Genomic DNA, 8,612 nt, shown 5'->3' on the forward strand with positions numbered 1-8,612 from the left:
AAAGATGGAAGGAGTATTTTGAGGAGCTGATGAATGAGGAAAATGACAGGGAAAGAAGGGAGGAAGATGTGGTTGTTGTGGAGCAGGAAGTAGCAGAGATTGGAAAGGATGAGGTTAGGAAGGCTCTGAAAAGGATGAAGAGCGGAAAGGCCGTTGGTCCTGATGACGTACCTGTGGAGGTATGGAAGTGCCTAGGAGAGACAGCAGTGGAATTTCTAACAAGGTTGTTCAATAGGATTTTAGAGAGTGAGAAGATGCCTGAGGAATGGAGGAGAAGCGTTCTGGTCCCGATCTTTAAGAACAAGGGCGACACGCAGAACTGCAGCAACTATAGAGGAATAAAGTTGATGAGCCACACAATGAAGCTGTGGGAAAGAGTAGTGGAAGCCAGGCTTAGGAAGAAGGTGGAGATTTGTGAGCAGCAGTATGGTTTCATGCCCCGTAAGAGCACCACTGATGCCATTTTTGCTTTGAGAATGTTGATGGAAAAGTACAGAGAAGGTCAGAAGGAGCTGCATTGTGTGTTCGTAGATTTAGAGAAGGCGTATGACAGGGTGCCGAGGGAGGAGCTGTGGTACTGTATGAGGTCGTCTGGAGTGGCAGAGAAGTATGTCAGAGTAGTTCAGGACATGTATGAGAGAAGTATGACGGTGGTGAGATGTGCTGTAGGTCAGACAGAGGAGTTCAAGGTGGAGGTGGGACTACACCAAGGATCAGCTTTGAGTCCTTTTTTGTTTGCTATGCTGATGGACAGGCTGACAGACGAGGTAAGACAGGAATCTCCCTGGACAATGATGTTTGCGGATGACATTGTAATTTGCAGTGAGAGTAGAGAGCAGGTGGAGGAACAGCTAGAGAGGTGGAGGTTTGCTCTGGAAAGAAGAGGCATGAAGGTCAGTCGTAGTAAGACAGAATACATGTGTCTGAACGAGAGGGATCAAGGTAGAAGCGTTAGGTTACAGGGGACTGAGGTGAAGAAGGTGCAGGAGTTTAAGTACTTGGGGTCAACAGTTCAGTGTGATGGGGATTGTGGAAAAGAGGTGAAGAGGCGAGTGCAGGCAGGTTGGAGCGGTTGGAGGAAAGTGTCAGGAGTGTTGTGTGACAGAAGAGTGCCAGCAAGACTCAAAGGAAAGGTGTACAAGACAGTGGTGAGACCAGCTCTGCTCTATGGGTTAGAGACGGTAGCAGTGAGACAGAGACAAGAGGCTGAGATGGAGGTAGCGGAGATGAAGATGTTGAGGTTCTCCTTAGGAGTGACCAGGTTAGACAGGATAAGGAACGAGTACATCAGAGGGACGGCTCATGTTGCCTGTGTTAGCGACAAAGTCAGAGAAGCCAGACTGAGATGGTTTGGACATGTTCAGAGGAGGGATAGTGGATATATTGGTAGAAGGATGTTGGAGATGGAGCTGCCTGGCAGGAGGGCAAGAGGATGGCCAAAGAGGAGATACATGGATGTCTTAACAGAGGACATGAAGTTGGCTAAAGTTAGGGTAGAAGATGTTCATGATAGAGTGAGGTGGAAAAGGATGATTCGCTGTGGCGACCCCTGATGGGAAAAGCCGAAAGAGAAAGAAGATGTAACAGTGTTTTCTCTGCACCCAAAACATGTCTCGAATCGTTTGAAGACTTTTTTGCCGCTTTTCTTTTTTCAGATAAAGCATCCGCACAAAATGTAACATTTACTCAAAGCACAGGGGAGGAATTTATGATGCAGTCTTTGGTGTCTTGAAAATACTGGTAAGGGAGGAATTAAATACTTAAGTCCACACAGAATGTAATTTTTGTACATCTAATTTTTTTTGGGTATCCCTTCTTGATTTAGGACCCAAACACTATGGAACCGACTGAGACAAATGCAGGGGCAAATGTGATTTGTTCTGAAACAGGTAGGTTGGTTAAAAATTTGCAACAAAAAATGTTTCAACTTCTGGTTTACAGTTCAATACATCTCTACAGTTTGTCATACTGGATCAGAGAATGAATTGGGAAAACACTGCAATATTATAATAAATTTCTCTTTGCTGTTTTAGGTCTTTAAATTCTCTGAAACATTTTTAAAAAAAAAACTGAGCCCGAATTGAATCAGTGAAAATGAACCTACTACAGAGATTCCTGTTTCTCTTCCAAGCTTTTCCTGCTGAATTTACCAAACAACAGTTTTTACAATGGGACAAAATTTTATCAAGATTCATCTGGCTGGGCAAAAAGCCATGAGTTAGATTTAAACCCTAACAGGTCCCCTAAGAAAGTGGAGGGATGGCGGTCCCTAACCTAAAAGATTACTTTTATTCCGCACAACTCAAACCCTTAATAACACATTGTAATCCAAATTACTATGCCCGTTGGAAAGACATTGAATTACTTTTTGTTTCCGACCCCCCACTACAGGCGCTCATGGGAAACAGAAACACAGGGGAAAACCTGGGGAAAGTTGAAAACCCATGGATAGTGACACAATTGAAAATCTGGTCAAAAATAAAGGATGAATACAGACTACACAATAACTTAAAAATTGTAAGATGGTGCGCATACGACCATGATTTCAAGCCTCACCAGTGAGACACCAGATTTCGTCACTGGACAATGCAAGGGTTAAACACATATCACTCTTTAATGGACAAGGGAATAATGAAAGATTTCCAAACACTTAAGGATAATTATAACTTAGGAAAAAAGGATTTTTACAGATATTTACAACTACGCAACTACATTAACAAAGAGATCCTCCACATCATGGATACACAGGAACCAGTGCTTGGTGAAATATTAACAGCATACAAAGGAAAATGTAACAAAGGTATGATATCTAAACTTTACAAGGGATTTATGAGTAAAAAATTGACCTCAACTCAATATATAAAAAGTAAATGGGAGAAAGAAAGCAACACAACTATGACAGACGAAGAATGGAGAGATTGCTGTATATCAGTGTGGAAATGTACAAATTCACATGTATGGAGAGAATTTAGATGGAAATGTTTGAGGTTTTTTATTACACCCAAACAAAAGAAACATGGCAATGGAGATAAAAACAAGTGCTGGAGGCAGTGTGGAGAAGTAGAAGCCAACCATTACCACATATTTTGGGAATGTGCCCTTATAAAACAATTTTGGAAGGAAATGCATAAACACATTGAATCTATGTTAAATAAGACAATAACCTGTGATTTTACTAATCTGATTTTAGGTAAAACACAACTCCCACCTACCAATGAAAATTTATTCAGAATATTAATAACTGCTGGTAAAAAAGCAGTGACAAGACACTGGCTCCTCCCCACTGTACCCAGCTTGGACAATTGGATACACATTTTAAATGAAATCTGTCAGATGGAAAGACTAACCTACTCACTTCGGATAGAGATGCCCACATTTTTGAAGATTTGGTCACAATGGATATTTTATGTTAATAATTTACAACAAATGGAGGTGATGGACATGTCTGGCTTGTATTGATAATCAAGATGAATCTTTTAGTTTATTTTATATTATTATTATTTTTTTTTATTTTAAACTTCCCTCCCTCCCTAATAATGCATCCACTGTTCCCTGTTTTGTGTCTTGTTAGATACTAAGTTATGTTATTTATAAAAAGGAAAAGAATTGTTGACAATGGAGATATGTCATGGGTTCAAAACTGGCCCTAAGTGAATTTAAATGTACTGCTTTATAACTTTCTCAATGCTCATAAATAAAATTCTGAAGAAAAAAAAATACTGAGCCCATATTTATGGATCGATATAAGGATACTGAGCTGCAGGGCCGCTTCCTGAATTACATTTGAGAAAGCAGAATCAATGCATAAAAAATCAGCTTGCCCCCTGTATTTGTTAATACAGACTTTAGAGGTTTTTTCAAATTTTCAATTGATTTTTATCAAGGAAAATGTGTACTTTGGCTTAAAAAAGGTTAAATAATAAACAGCATCTAAGACTGAAAAACGTGTAGGAAAAAAAACCCTAAGCCCATCCGCTTTTTGCATGTCAAATTTTTTTATATAGCCCAAAATAGTTTCTACAGATGTTCCTCTGTCTTATCTATAATGTTGTTCTGAAGGTCACTTTATCCTCCGTGATTGTCACTTTTTTTTGCTATTTGTATTTCTTAATGTCTTTTTTGCTGCTGAAGATAAGAGAATTTCCCCATTGTGGGATGAATAAAGTTTTATCTAATCTAATATAATCTAAAATCGCAACAACAGTCGTCTCAATTGGCTTCGTACCGGTAAAGTGAACATAAAATCATATCAATCAGGAACATTCTAAACTGAACCAACTACCGGTAAACAGACTAAACTAAACTGGGCATCCCAAACAAATTTTCAATGACCTTATGTTCTTTTTCAGATTCTTGTCATTTTCCCACAGTGATCTTTGGAGGTTTTAGAGGTCTTTTAGGTTAGAACATCGCTCAGGTCTGACGGCACTTCTTTTCAGATGCATCTTGGTCACCTCCCTGTGGAGGTGTTCTGGGCATGTCCTTGCAGGCGGAGGCCCCTTGGGAAGACCTAGGACATGGTGGAGGAATGATGTCTCCCAGCTGGCCTGGGAACGCTTTCGGACCCCAAACAGCAGAACTGGGGAAGGTTTAATTTCAGATTAGTGTCTGGGGGTCTAATAGGCTGCTGCCAATGGGACTCTATTCTGGATAAGTGGTAGGAGACAAATGCAAGCTTGTTCTTGTTTCAGTCATTGGAATTCCTTACGCTGACGTCGTTTTGTGCTGCTTTAATCTTTTAAAAGACTAACTTGGGCTACATATTCTTAGCCCTGCCCTGCCGTTCTGTCTACCTGATCTGTCAATCATTTATTTTAAATTGAATCACTGTTTCAGTAAATTGTTGAACCTTTAGTCATTTTTCAAAATAGACCTTTGATGATCATACCATTTAATTTTACAAAAGAAACTTCATACCAGATCCCTCTGTTTACAGTAACCCTAACATACACAATAGTTTTCTTCCTTCTGAAGCAGTTAGCTTAGTTGAAAAATTTTACCCTATGGAAATGAGATACACCCAACCTCATTTGGCTGTGCTTGTGCTTGAGGTAAACCATAAACAGCCCTTGGAGGCATCTCTGTCAAATTCTTAGATTAATGATTAGTGTATATTTTTCCTAGAAGTTGTGGTACAAGGATAAAAAAAAACAAGTGTTACCCAAAGAGGAGAGCACTAAGGTTTTCCAAAAGACTGTGCCAAGTTGTTCTTTCAAAGCTGAAACATAATATAATGGAGAGTGTTTAGCTGGACAAAGAAAGAGGACAGGACTGGGAAAAAGAAAATGAAGTGGGGTGGGGGGGGGGAATCAAAATTTCTGAATGTGAGCAAGTTTTTTACTCAATCAAAACAAAAACAAAAGACAAATAGCAGGCAAAAGTTATATTTATTTCAAAATGGTTATGTTTTTTACGTTACTTATATGTTGCGTTGCATAGTGGTTAGCACTCTCGCCTCACACGGAGAAGGCCGTGGTTCAAATCCCAGCTGGGACCTTTCTGTGTGGAGTTTGCATGTTCTCCTTGTGCATGTGTGAGTTTTCTCTGGGCTTTAGAGCATGCTTCACAGGTCCAAGAGCATGCTTCACAGGTTCTTTGGTTATACGAAATTGCTACTAGGAGTGAATGTGTCAGTGGTGACCCTGCAACAGATGACGACCTGTCCAGGGTGAACCCTGCCTTCGCCCAAAAAAAACAGCGAAGATAAGCTCCAGCAACATTGCAATTCAGTGGGGTTAGAAGATGGATGGATGTTACAGATGTATTTAGCCCCCTGGAAGGGTTGTCACTACAGAGTTTACTAAAAAAAAACAGCTGTTATAAGTAGTTGCAGTTTTTACGTGTGTTTTCTCAGTTTACTGGCCATATTTTGCAGAGCGGTCCAATACATCGGAAAAAAACGAAGAAAGAGAGAAAACTATTGAAAAAAACACATTGGAGCATCTAATTCTTATCAGGCTTTTGACAAAGCTGAAAGTGAAATAGTGAATAAAAACAATAATGTTAAAGATGTTGTGGATGTGATTCGTTTTCCTCTGAAGCTCCAAAATCCATTACTAAAACTTACCACAAGGTGTCACCCCTCTGCCTTGTTTCATCTAAAGACAGAAGTGCTGTGTGCCAGATGTGCCCTTTTGTTCTTTAATCTAAATTACAAATACAATTTGTTTTTTTTTTTGCTTGATAGTAAATTTTATGTAGAAAAAACTTTTCCCTCTGACGTTTTATTATTTATTTGTTTGTTTGTCTGTTTATTAAATAACTAATTTTTGAGGGGTAGTGTTCATCGTAAATAAAGACAAAAACACACAACTGTTTACATTCATATTAAAAACAATAGATAAATGCATCCCATATACACGTTAGAAAAATATGTCATTTTTTATGCTTGTATGAAAACTTAACTGGGGGGGGGGGGGGGGGGTGCTCTTTAAATCTGTGCACCTGAACCCATGTTGACATCAGTGTTGAAGGCGTCCATCAAGCCTCTTCTTGTTCAAATGTTTGCTGACATTCTCTCTGACTCGCATAGTGGGACTTTTAAATCAATGTCAGGAGCAGATGGCCATATTATGTAACCTTATTGCCACTAAGTAGAGCTGGAGAAGGGTGGGGGCGGCGATTTCCCGGGCCACACATGATAGAGAGCCATCCTTCACTCTGACCCAAAGCAGATTAAACATGGATAGCTGCACTCACCAAGTATATTTATGATATTATGCATCATTGTGTATCATAACACCAATCCTGGGATTTTTTTTTGTTTGCTTGTTTTCTTTTTTTAAATTGTATTAGAGTGTTCATTATAAAGTACAAAATGAGTATCTAAAGATAAAGGAATACCCTTTTGGAGTTTGGTTTGTATATTTTAGTCTCTTCAACATGAATATACCAGAAAATTATTTCATTATAAGTACTTCATTAAAACAGTCTAATTAGTTTTTTAGATCCACTGAAACATTTAACCTTTAAAGTCTACATGAAACATCTCTGAGGACGAAATGATGTATCAACTCAGGTCAGCAATACTTGCAATAAGAAGCCTTAGTCCTGGGAGATCTGAGAAGGTAAGAAAAATTCTGCATTATGTTTAAATAAAGTTTTTTTTTCCTGTTAAACATCTTAACCTTCAACAGTACAAGTATAGCTTCACATTCTTTACATAGCAGAGCAGTAGTGGTGTCCATAAAGTTCTTGCAACTCTGGGAACTTTCCTTCACCCCACCTTGGTGCATCACTTATAGTAATGAAGACCTATATGTGCTTGTTTTTGCGTCACTGTCTGTAAAATCTCTAGGTGTGGCTTCCCAGGAGGGTGAACACAATAAGCTAAAGGGAAGTTTCCTTCAACAGACAATAATCGGACGCACATATCCCTACAGATTCCAACAAGGTTCTACTTGCGTCTTATTCTGTATCCTCCCAGCGGTGCCTTCAGTTTCCTTAGAAACAAAGTGCACTTAAAAAAAAATGATTTCACCTCAGCGCGGTTTGCGATCTCTTGGAGCTTACATGTTCTGGTATCTGCACAAACACTGCACGTTTTTCATGACCCTTAACTCCCTGCTGTTTTTTTTTTTTCTATTTGAAAATGAAAACACAGATTTGCTAAAGCTCTTTATATATGTGTACAAAGTAAAATAAACATGAACTCCCACTTACACATTAATGCACAAATGTGAAAAGAATGAGTCAGGGACAGATGTACTGTAGCACGGATGGGCAAAAAGATTCCACCCACTAGGAGACAATGCTATGTTTGCTGCTCTTTCCGAGAGGGATAAATAAAAGCAGAAGTCAGGTTTTTGCAAAGCATCCTGGATGTATTGTTACAATCTCTTTTATGGTATTTGTCCATGCGTGGAGGGAGTAAAAGTTACTAAGGTAGCAGCAAGCAGCCACCATGGTAACTAATTGTCTTACGTAGAAAAATAGCCTTTCGGGGCATAATTTGCAGCAGCTTTTGATTGCAGGCAACATCATGCTGCTATTTTCACAAAGAAATGAAATTTCACGTGTGCCTGTGGAGCTGTGGAACCAGGATGTCTGTGACTAGTTATTTATTTAATTTTTTGAAAGACGTATCATGGGCTCTGGCTCTTTCAATCGTGCTTTCATGAACACACAAACAAGGTTCTTCAGGTGGAAACCACAATTCTAAAACTTGTCGGTTAATGAAATTGCCTAAGTGGTATTACTTGTAACCATGGTTACATGTAGTGACCTCTATGCTGCAGCATGTAAACCCCCTACTACATGATAAAACCCTTATTGTACAACAAAATGCCCCCATCGTGTATGAGGTTGAATATTGTATGTCTCAAAATATTCACAAACGCAAGGCTGGATATAAACATGGGCAAGGGAGCTGTGACTGCTCACCCTCCCATATTCAAAATTGACTACGGAAATAAAAATTACAAAAAAAAATTCCCAGAAATAGCAACAAAGAACAAATGCAATAGAAAAATACAATATTTGAAATAAAATAAAAGACATAAAAACCCCACTTGTGATTGGCTGGCTTTTGTGGCACATGTGTCACACGGTGAACTGGTTTGAGCGCAGAAAAGAGAGAAGTTTTGATTGCACATATTTTCAGTTTCCAGAGC

The sequence above is a fragment of the Oryzias latipes genome, chromosome 12 (assembly GCF_053564925.1).
Source record: "Oryzias latipes strain Hd-rR chromosome 12, Olatipes_Hd-rR_3.1".
NCBI classification, from domain to species: Eukaryota; Metazoa; Chordata; class Actinopteri; order Beloniformes; family Adrianichthyidae; genus Oryzias; species Oryzias latipes.